The sequence below is a fragment of the Physcomitrium patens genome, chromosome 18, assembly GCF_059467195.1.
Source record: "Physcomitrium patens ecotype Gransden chromosome 18, ASM5946719v1, whole genome shotgun sequence".
Classification (NCBI taxonomy): domain Eukaryota; kingdom Viridiplantae; phylum Streptophyta; class Bryopsida; order Funariales; family Funariaceae; genus Physcomitrium; species Physcomitrium patens.
In genome coordinates this window covers 6,446,513-6,457,458 of record NC_143427.1, presented here as the reverse complement: position 1 = coordinate 6,457,458, position 10,946 = coordinate 6,446,513, and the positions used below count along the sequence as shown (strand labels likewise).

Below are 10,946 nucleotides of genomic sequence, written 5' to 3'. Positions count from 1 at the left end.
GTTCATGATACCAAAAATAATTATTTTAAGTCTTATAATATTTTTTAAATTTAATTTTAATAATAATCTATTTACTTCAAGAGATAATTATACATTCTAAAAGGCAAAGCACAATTACGTATTCTTCAAGCTTGTCATGATTTTTTAGTAGCCAAACATTTTTGATACAATAAGATTTTGGAGCTACTATCTAGAGATTTTTGGTGGCTTCAAATATGGAAGGCAATTAAAAACTTTGTACAATCATGTGATATTTATTTAAGATCCAAAACTTCTCATCACTAATCTTATGGACTTCTTCAACTATTACCTATTCCAAAACAACCATAGTCTTTTGTTTTTATGAATTTTATCACGGATCTTTTAGTTTCATATTTGTATGATTCTATATTCGTGATAGTAGATCATTTTACTAAGATGGCTTATTTTTCACTATATACAAAATCTATTACAAGTGAAAAAATGGCTAAGTTTTTTCTTGATAACATCTATCACTATCATGGATTATCCAAGGATATTATATTAGATAAACAAATTCAATTTGTATCTAAATTTTGAAAGATTTTTTTTGAAGATTTTAAAGATGGATATAAAGCTCTCTTTGGCTTTGCATTTGTAAACTGATAGGCAAACGGAATGAATGAATTAAATTCTAGAGCAGTATTTGAAATATACCATCAACTATCATCAAGATGATTGAACAACCTTTTTGCCATTAGTAGAATTTACGTATAATAATTAAATATATTCTTCTCTATAATAAGTATCTTTTTTTGCTAATTATGATTATCATTCATGACTTGATATTTTTGACTTTTTAAAAGTTAATAATTCTGTGGTAGAAGATTTAGTAAATTATTTATCAAAGCTAAATATGGCAATAAAGGTGCAATTAAAGGAAGCTCAAGAATGACAAAAGATCAATGTGGATGCCTATTATAAAGAACAACAATAATTCAACGTAGATGACAAAATATGGTTACTTTGTAGTAATATCAAGACTACTTGTCATTGTAACAAATTGAACCATTGTAGGCTTAGACCTTTTCTTATTTATGAATAAGATAATTATATTGCTTATTAATTATATCTACCAAAGTCTATGAAGATCCATCTCATATTCCATATATCTCATTTTGAACCATATAAGATAGTGAATAACTCAAAAAAAAGACAAATGCCACCTATTCCTATAAAAATGGATAATAATCAAGAGTTCAAAGTGGAAGAAGTCTTAGATTTAAAGCATCGCCAAAATAGATAAGAATATCTTGTTCATTGGCATGGATATTACATTAATAAATATAAATGAGAGCCAACAAAAAATCTTGTAAATGCAGCGAAGAGAATTAAGACTTTTCATCAATGATATCCATTAAAAGCAAAATAAAGAACAACAAGTTCTATAAAAGATGATGACTGCTCCTCATAGAACTTGTTCTTAGAAGAGAAGATAATATCATGAAAATATGTATTTTTTTCAATCATTACCTATATAATTTAATAAAAGTAACTATATATATATATATATATATATATATTTCATAATATCTTCAAAAGAAGGTTCTTAAAAGCTTTATATTTAGATGTGGTTTTGACTTTATACTTGTTTATAGTTGATTGGTAGGTTAGAAACTTCATCAAGAAGTTAATCATATACTACACATGTTAATAGCTTGAGGAACAAGCTAATTATGTGGCATATACATAGAAAATTTGTCTTGCAAGTTAAGACATGTGTCTAGCAAAGTCAAAATGTATTGGAGGTCCTATAGAACATTGTCATATAGCTCGTAGTTAAGAGTATATATGGAGATAAGTGTGAAGCATTCTTCATTCTTGTCAATGCTTTTCAAGTCCTTAGTCTTATTTTAAGACTTTCAAGTCTTTTTGTCTTTGGAAATAGCCATTCTAATTCAATATATTACCATCTTTGAATAATTTCTTAGTCTTTTTGAGTAACACAAGAGTATATTAAGGATTTCTTTCTTCCAGATTCATGACCTTGATAGATAGTTACAAATCTATTCTTATTTCTGCCAAGTGTAGCATATATGATTTTTTCTTCCATTTCAAAAAATTTAATAAATCCATAAGTCAAATTAGAAGACGATAATCTGCAACCTCTAATGTCAAATGAAAATTTCTACAAAAAGAGGTGATTTGCTTTCTTTAAGGAAAAAAATCAAGATTTAAAAAATAAAGAATGAAGGTTTAAAAGTAAGTAGTTTGCAACATTCAAATACAATAATAAAGATAGAATATTCTATTTTTTTTAAAACTCAAAAGAAGAACAATCAATTCTTTATTCTTCTCAAATTGTCAAAGATATGAATCAAAACAAGAAGAATCCTAGAATACTCTTATATAGCTCAAGAAGAATAAATATTTATTTTAAGGTATTATAATATTAAGACTAGAATGGCTATTGCTAAAGACAAGAAGAATACAGACTCTTAAGACTAGACTAAGAACAAAAAAGGTATTGATAAGAATAAGGAACGCTTCACTCTTGCTTCCATATATACTATCTAATTAAAAGCTATGTGATGACATTCTATAGAACCTCTGATACATGTTTAATTTGTAAGACACTTGTTTTAATTTACAAAGCAAGTTTCTTATATGTGTGTTACATTGTTAACTTATACTACAAGCTATCAATATATACAACATGTAGTTAACTTGTTGGCCAAGTTTCTAATCTATCAATCACCTATAAACATGTATAAAGGTGAAATTGGATCTATAAAGCTTCTAAGAAGCTTGTCTATACAATATTATCAAATTAACCTATTTTTACTTATTCATAATATCTAAGTAATTATTGGAGTAAAAATATATGTCCATGATGCACATTCATTTAGGAAAAAATAAAACAAAATATTATTCAACTTCCATTACAAAAATTAAAAATTGTGCTATGTTTCAAGAAATCTTTTTCTATTAAGTATTAGATGTTGACTTCATTCATATCTTCGATTGCTATTAAGCCATTGTTATGATGACACCCTAGAGTAGCAATAAAAATAACTCAAAGAGTGATTAATCAAAATCATCTCCTTTGTTATGATACTTGAATTGGAAAGATCATGCAAATGACATATTGCATTTTATTTATTTTTTCCTCTTTCTTTTAGTTCCTGCTTTTCTTAATCTTTTGTTGGGATGCAAGTTACAAACAATATGAACCAACTATAAGTTCACATCCAAGATAATTAGATAAATAGACTTAAGTTATGCAACAAACTTCAAGCTGATACATATTCTTTTTAATGCAAATATGATGAAGAAGGCCTTCATTGTATCCCACAATTTGGTCCGAGGAGAGTGGAAATGGGTCAATGACAGGGAAATCTTATTTTAGGTGTCCCCTTATTCACCGTTATTCAACGTGGAGCATGGAAGCGTGCGTGGATTGAAACCCTAATTTTCGCATCGAAGATTACGTAAGCTTGAGCTTGTGGTTGCGCCCAACACGAGCAGGACTAGCTCCACGCCTGAGTACTAGAGCACCCGATGCCGTCGCAATAGAAGCGGATGGAGGCGTGTCGAAGCAAAGAGGCCGAGAGAAACGGGCGAAGAAGAGAGACGGAGCAGAAACAACGATTACTGCAGCAGCAAAGGGACCCCCCCCCCCCCCCCCCCCCCCCCAAACGGAGCCCACGCAACTAGCCATGAGCTTGAAGGGACTCACTTACTCTCGCGCTGCTAATAATAACAACAACAATTTTGTAACGTGGACATGATATTTGTGGACTTTACGAACCTGGTAGTGCGCGGGGCCTATGGACGTGGAGAGCGTGTGTTGCGACGTCCCTCTCGCCCAGCGTGGCTAGAACACTTATTTATGGGGGCTTCGCACGTCCTACTTAGTAAGACAGCGCCAGGTGACGCCGCACTCCCCCACCCTATAAGGCTACCTCCGCCCTGTCCAGTTGCCAACACATTTGCGAATCCCCCCTCCTTTTTCCCACTGGGTGTCAACACCCAAAACCCGAGTTGCTGAGCTCCGGGTTTCAGTTCCTTTCGGCGCGCATCGCATGACCGATCACCTGCCTTGGGCTGGTGCTAGCAGGTCGTCCGTGATGGTCACCCACCAAAGGTAGCCTGAGAATAAGGTGCTCTGGGGAGTGTGTGTGTGTAGTGTCATGATTATAAATTCTTAGCTCCCTCTTATTTTACAATGCTGTCTTGTTTTTTTTCTTCTTTAGATTGTACTCTTCCCTTCAGGGTCCGGTTCGAGATACAATGTGAGTTGTTTCATTTTTTTAATATTTGTTTTCGTCGTGTTTCTGTGTTTTTGTTGTTATGTTTGTGTGTTAGGTAGTTAGTTAGTTGGGGTTTTTTTTTGGGTAGTTGTTACTAGAAGTTGAAAGGGATGCAATTGAAAAACGGGAATCCGATTTTGTTGTGGAGCGTAGAGACAAGTTCCAAATGTCCATAAATTGCGTTTTGTCACCAACTCTGGGTGGCGAATTGCATTGATGGGGCAACAGTTTGTTTGATACTTATCGTTCAACTGTGGAGCTGCCTCCCCGTCTCTGAAATTGGAACGAAAGTAATGTTGAATTCTCTCATGTGGAAATTGTGTGTTGAGATTTGGATGTCTTGCAATCGATGTAGAGAATGTTGAGAAAGTTGCAGTTCGTTTGTCGTGAGCGATCGTATCCAGTTGAGAAAATGGGTTATGTGGTTCGATCAACCAGTTGGGGTTTGCATTCAAGGAACTCGATTTTGGAAATGGAAACAGAGTCGCACTCTTGTGGTCCAGTTTTTCAACCATCTGAATATTGAAGAAGACGTCGCATTTTCGCCATGTCGCCCACCCTCATCTTGGAGTACTGCATCTTCACATCCGTCGTTTTTCAAAATCTGAATCCCAGGTCGCACAGGCTCATGCAAAGGTTTATGGATCAAGTCGTATTGGGGACGCAGGGAGATAGATATTTAGAGGAAGTCATAAAAAAATTAATCATCGCTTTGAGCGAATCGGTTCACCATTTTGAACAGTTAGGCGGAAGGGTTCGAATATCTTTCCACTTGTACTGCACCGTGTGGATCCCCACATTGTTTAGAGATCCCTGAGCTTGACCAGATGGGAACCGATTTTGAAATTCTACCGATACGGAGATGCACTTCTCCAAGAAGTGAGTGGGCAACGGGCTTATACAAGGACTCGCCTCGGCTGACGACCATCCAGGTGCTGTGCTTACTACAGCATCTTAGAATATTCTTTTCGGCAGCCCGAGTGTGTAAAGCGTACACGGAATATGATTTCAGTGCTCCTTTTCATGTCCAGCGGCGTAGCAAGCGGGTTTGTGTCTGGTCAGTTCGGAAGCAACTCCGGAGATATCTGCAGAACTGTGAGTACGGTGTCACTAATTTTGGTAACTGAAGATTTTTTGCGAATATTTTACTTACGACTTCTGTCAAATCTGAGTTTGCAGGGATTTTGTAGTATTTAGAAAATGGCGCGTTACATGCCGCTTGTATATTCTCTCGAAGCACTGAGCTGTGAATTAAGGCTTTGTTGTAATAGGTACACAGGAATCAGGTTGCAAATGGTTTGGCTAGAGCGCACTGTTGACATGGTATCTACGCGAAGAGTTGATCATTTACTTGTTTTTGTTTCCGTGCAGTAAGGCGCAGTTCTTGATGTAACGTTTTCTGGCCTGCCGTTTAGAAATTCACTCGTACTTGATAGATGAAGATTACTCCCGATCATGGAAATGCCCGAATGTGTAGTGTGTGCACGCTATGTTTTGTCACGTGGAATATCATCACAGTTGCGCACAAGCTAATAGTATATTTTATTTTTCATTTTTATGCAAGGGTTTTTAAAATTGAATCCTTGAGTAGATTAGTGAAATAAAATGCTCGTTGTAAGAGTGACCAATTGCAAGATAAGCCTACGAAGTGGAAGGAATAATTTACCTCGAAAGGGAAAGAACAGGTGTCGGAACTCTGGCGGTAGTCTCGAATTGTAGAACGGTCTACACGATGTGGCCCAAGTACTATGTAGAATTCAGAATCGTATTTTTGGCTGGGAATGACACTTCATATTGTCTCGCTTGGGTTCAAGTTAATCTTCAAGAGTAACATGCATGTGACAGTAGTGAAAGCTCCCCAAGACGAAATAATTCTCTACCAACGATGAGTCTTACTGAGCTGTTTCCCAATGCCTGTATGCTGAAACTGCGCGAATACTCTATTTCTAACGAAACCTCTTGCAGATTTGGCATTCAACCGCATTATTGTAATGCTCGAAGTCTTTCTGATAGAGTGGTAATGCGTCGTGGCCAACCGTGCTCGCATTTGCTGCAGCGTGGCCTACGTGTGCCAACTGGAAATCAACCCTCACTTTGACCTCATAGTTATATTTACTGCACGTGGAAAGCTAACAGCAGAGTATATATCATGCATTGTTACAACTTATGAAAAGTAAATCTATTTGAACAGGGATCAAACGTAGTGTCAACACCATGACGAATACACTGACAATGCTAAGGTATTGTACATTCACCTAGAACGTGAGGAAACACTTTACACTAAGTGCTAGAATTATTTTATTACAACAGACACTTAGAGTCAAATCTATATTGTACGCTAAAAGCTATTGTACCTTACCGGAACAATAGAGGTTGATACGATGCTATCTGAACCCAGCATTTGATTTCCTTCAAATTCTTTCAGAATTACTGTGTATTAAGGACAAAAACATGTACTGTTGGCACCATATCAAATTGCACTTTAATCCACACCTAAAAGAACTTGTCAATCATTTCACGTGCAATAATTAATAAAATCCTATAAAAAATACCATTCCATGCAAAACATTGACAAGGAAAAACGAAACTTTGGTTATAAACTTCGCATATAAAAGACTATAACTTTAGATATCTGTGAAGGGGAGTGTATTTGTTACTTTTCCTCGTGCAATGTGAGATCAGCATTAGAATGAAAATGACATGTGATTCTCTTTATCTTTACCAATGGAAAGTTTCAAGAGGAGTACTGTGTAGCATTCCAATTACTGTTTGTGTAATGATTGATCCATCTACAGGCGCCTCTGTGGCAAGATGTTCAGTCCAACTTTAATAAACATAGAAGCAAGCAAAAAGATATTACAGTATAGTCATAAGAATTTGTGAGTTAATCATTACGAACCCAAAATGTAACAAAGTTCATTTCCCATGAGAGACAGAAGTTACCAACCTCAATGAAAACATTCAACAATACCTCAGCAGTGATGGACACACTCATTTTCTGTCTATTCCAATTCAGCGAAAAATCATCATCAATATCTCCTAACTTATTCTAACAATGAACCTTACCGTCTCTAACACCAAATTTCGGACCATGCATATTCTACACCAGATACCAAAATATTACCAGGAGCAGCACAGCGCAACTTTTGAAAGAGCAGAGCAGGCAGAGCAGAGCCAGAATCTCATCACGCGAGTACTCATATGGAAATATGTTACGTGTAATTGCAATGCCAACTAGTTTTACATCCATCGAAGTGATGTACATCAGCACTAATTTTGTATAACTTTTCTCCAACACGTTATCTTTACCAAGCACGTGAAACCATCAACTGTTTTGTAACGTAACTAATACAAAGGCGAGGATTTCTAGAAACATGCGGTTGAAAGCTGACGGTAGAGTTGGCATATGCGGCTCCTTATGACTTGGAGATTCTTCAGTGACTTTGCACACGGTTATGTACCTCAGCAATAGCGTTGACGTTGTTGAGGTTGATGGAGATGTTCCATTTGTAAACTGAAGTTACTTTCGGTTTTGCAGCAACCCTCCACAAGCCATAGCATTCAAACAGAATACTGGAGCTTAATTTCGAATACAAAATAAAGCATAAAATCAACCGTTGACTCCGAAAAGCGCGAGTAAAAGACTGCGGGATTCACCTCGAAGCCAAAAATGACTGGCGATCCTTCTTGCTTACTGTCCAGTCGGGGTGAGATAACAGTTATACAAGCTTGACTTTCAATTCATCCGGTTTGCCTACGTTCAACCTCTCTTAGTTAAGCCTGTTAAGTTGCAAGTGCTCTAAGTGAGCATCAATTCCAGAACTACGATGATCATTACAGGAAGAGAATAGAACGTTTTGAGTCAACGTCTATGTCGAATGTCTCTCCAGTTTGGAAAATCCAAGCAGACAGACTCTGTACATCTCCGCGCAAATCTTCCTGCAAACACAAATTTTGTTTCGTCAATTTTACGTTCCTTTGAAGTATGAAAACATGAACTTTAGGTATCTGTATTTTTTGTGCGTTTTTGCTTTTCTTTCATGTTACATGCATGTCTCGCCTACAGATAACGAGAAATAACATCTTTCCCTAAAGCAAAAAATTAAATTTATTGGTCTTTTCACCATCCAAATATGATTTGCGAAACCTGAATCTAATTGTTGCTGAAAAGGAACTGTTACAGGTAGAAATCCCCCAAACTTTATCAAGGATTGAAATTTACAGGAAAGAAATCTCGTCTCTCATGTCTCAATATTGCCGCTTGAGTCTTTCTTAAACGTCTGTCAATCGAAATCTGTCCCTGCTCCATGTTCTGCAGACCGAAGCTGTACATAGAAAATAGACTACCGAGCACACCACGGGAATTTAGTAAACCACTGGAACACCCTCAGAAGCTATCAGCACTTTCGCTATGGCAGAATTAATGAAATGAAAGAACTCATAGTGGACCCAAAAAATTGGAAAACAATGCTTGTCCTTTCACATTGGTTCAACTGTAGGGGCTTAATCCAAAACCGCCTTGTCCTCGTAATTATCAAAAAACTTCATAGACTTAGTCTCTCTTGCTCTTTTCCTCTCTTTGGCCTCCACCTGGTGAGCAGGCTTGACATTTTGATCACCTCCATACTTCTACCAGCCGCCTTATTTGTATTGAAAGTAGACTTTGAAGCTATTAAACAATAGAAATTTTCAATCAGATACCTACAGCCTTTCACCAATCAGAAACAGGAGGGTCAAAACAAAATCTTACTGCTTCGGATATGCCAGCAGGTCCAGGAAACATTCCGCACGTTGCAACTTGAGGTTTCTAAACATCCCTTTGACCAAAGCATCTTGATCAACCATGCTCACATTTCCCGTCAAAGGTTTTACTTCCAGCAAAGGTTTTTCCACGATGGAGACACTGGAGGGCTTTTCACCGCTTTGGAAATGTTCGACAGAGGATTATACCACAACACTCTGTTGCTAGACGTAATTGAAGAAAATTAATTTAGAACTTGTGCAATCAGGAATTGATAAGATTGTCCAGCGATTTAGAATATCAATCTTAGCCGGATCGCTGGGAGACACAGGAAGTGTATAGTTTTTTTTGTTTTGCGGATGCACCCAGCCTTTTTATCTTTTTATTTTATTTTAAAATTTTAACCTAGCTCCCTCTCAATGCAAATTGAGATAGACTTCCAGTAGCTTTCACTACTGATTCATTCCGCTGTTTTCTTGAGAATGAGTAAAGAATCTGACCTTGAATTTCCGGAACCCGCACCGTTATCACTAGAAGAGGGCTCAGACCTACTAGATCATCTCGATTACTAGAAATTGAATCCCTGCCGCCTAAGCTGGATTCATCACCTTGCAAATTCGGCACAAGTGCAGGGACGAAGACTGTTCTCAAGCGTAAACTCGAGGGAGGAGTACCATAGCTGAGATCAACCTAATGATGAGATTCAGCCAGGAAGACTAGAAACTACAGCGGATTCAAGGGTTGGCAACACACGACGTCCATGCTGTTCGAGTAACGCTGAAAGAAAACTCCAGTGCGCATTTTTGAAGCTGAGTAAGCTTCACAGGAAACTAAAAACCAACCAGGTGTTGGGCACATTCATTCATTGCCACCATTCAAGAATACTCTGTGAAGATCAGCTGCAGCATGTTCACCACCTGCAGTGCGTCGACACGACCATGTTCCACTCATTGATTGATCGCTCCGCGCAATTCCAAGCGCATATTACAAAGTGGTGATTGAAGCAAGTAGTCGCGAGTAATACTTAGGAAAATCGTATCCATGGATGACGCTACGAAAGGGAAAAAGCCAAGCTGACCTCCACTGAACCAACTCCACACTTCCTCAACCCAACGTCAACTCCTTTCCCAGCCCATGAACAACGTCGGCGCAGAGTCATCCACCACATAGGTCTCATGACCCCCCAAGACCTAAGTTACGAATCCATCCATCTATCCTTCCGAAACAAAAATGGACCCACTTCCAGAAAAAAGTGGGCTCGGAACAGAGCACGCACTACTTTCGGAATTCGGAATGGTTTCCATGCCGCGCATCACCAGGAACTAAACTTTCACAACGTCGCAATTGTCGGTAATGAAGAGAGATACGATATGGCGTGTCGAAAGGCTTTTTGAGACGAATGCTTGTCCTTCAACTTACGAACGCTCAAGCTTTGAGCGCCAGCGACAAATTAGGCCAAAATTATGGACGGTTCCGAATTGTGTTGAAAGCATTCACTAACAAGGGAAAATGGGTTCAGTCATTTGCAGAGACAGATTTGGGTTGCCTGGTTTGACCCAAAAACCCCCCCATTTTGTTAGGGGCATGACGATCTAGGTTTAGGATTTTAGGATTTATGTTTAGGGTTATAGGGTTTAAGCCTAGGGGTGGACAAGAGGAGATGGCGAAATCCTCAATTAGGTTTGGAGAGATTTACCTTATTTTTTTCACTTTTAGCTTCCCTTCAAATTTACCATCTGTGAGTGTGGAGTTTTTGTCCTACCTTGCATACACATGTACACAAGTTTCTTATTTATTGTTTAGAATTGAATTTGCAATATAATATAGAGTTTTGATGTATTTGTGTTGTAGTAGAATAAGGTACTTATTGTAGTAGAATTCTTATCAAAATTTTCTTTGGGATATAGTGTGCAAGTTTTGGTTGTTTTATTTTT

General features: G+C 37.5%; 2 long non-coding RNA genes across 2 annotated transcripts; one reads left to right on the top strand and one right to left on the bottom strand.

The window, feature by feature from the left end:
• Window positions 1-3,700: 3,700 nt before the first annotated feature.
• LOC149987446 (uncharacterized) lies at window positions 3,701-6,687 on the top strand. The gene is made up of 2 exons (XR_016498335.1): window positions 3,701-4,105; window positions 6,237-6,687. It is a non-coding gene; the product is annotated as an uncharacterized LOC149987446 (long non-coding RNA).
• A 798-nt stretch (window positions 6,688-7,485) lies between these two features.
• Window positions 7,486-10,433, bottom strand: LOC149987445 (uncharacterized). The gene is made up of 2 exons (XR_016498227.1): window positions 8,494-10,433; window positions 7,486-8,210 (listed from the first exon to the last, which is right to left on the bottom strand). It is a non-coding gene; the product is annotated as an uncharacterized LOC149987445 (long non-coding RNA).
• Window positions 10,434-10,946: the final 513 nt, after the last annotated feature.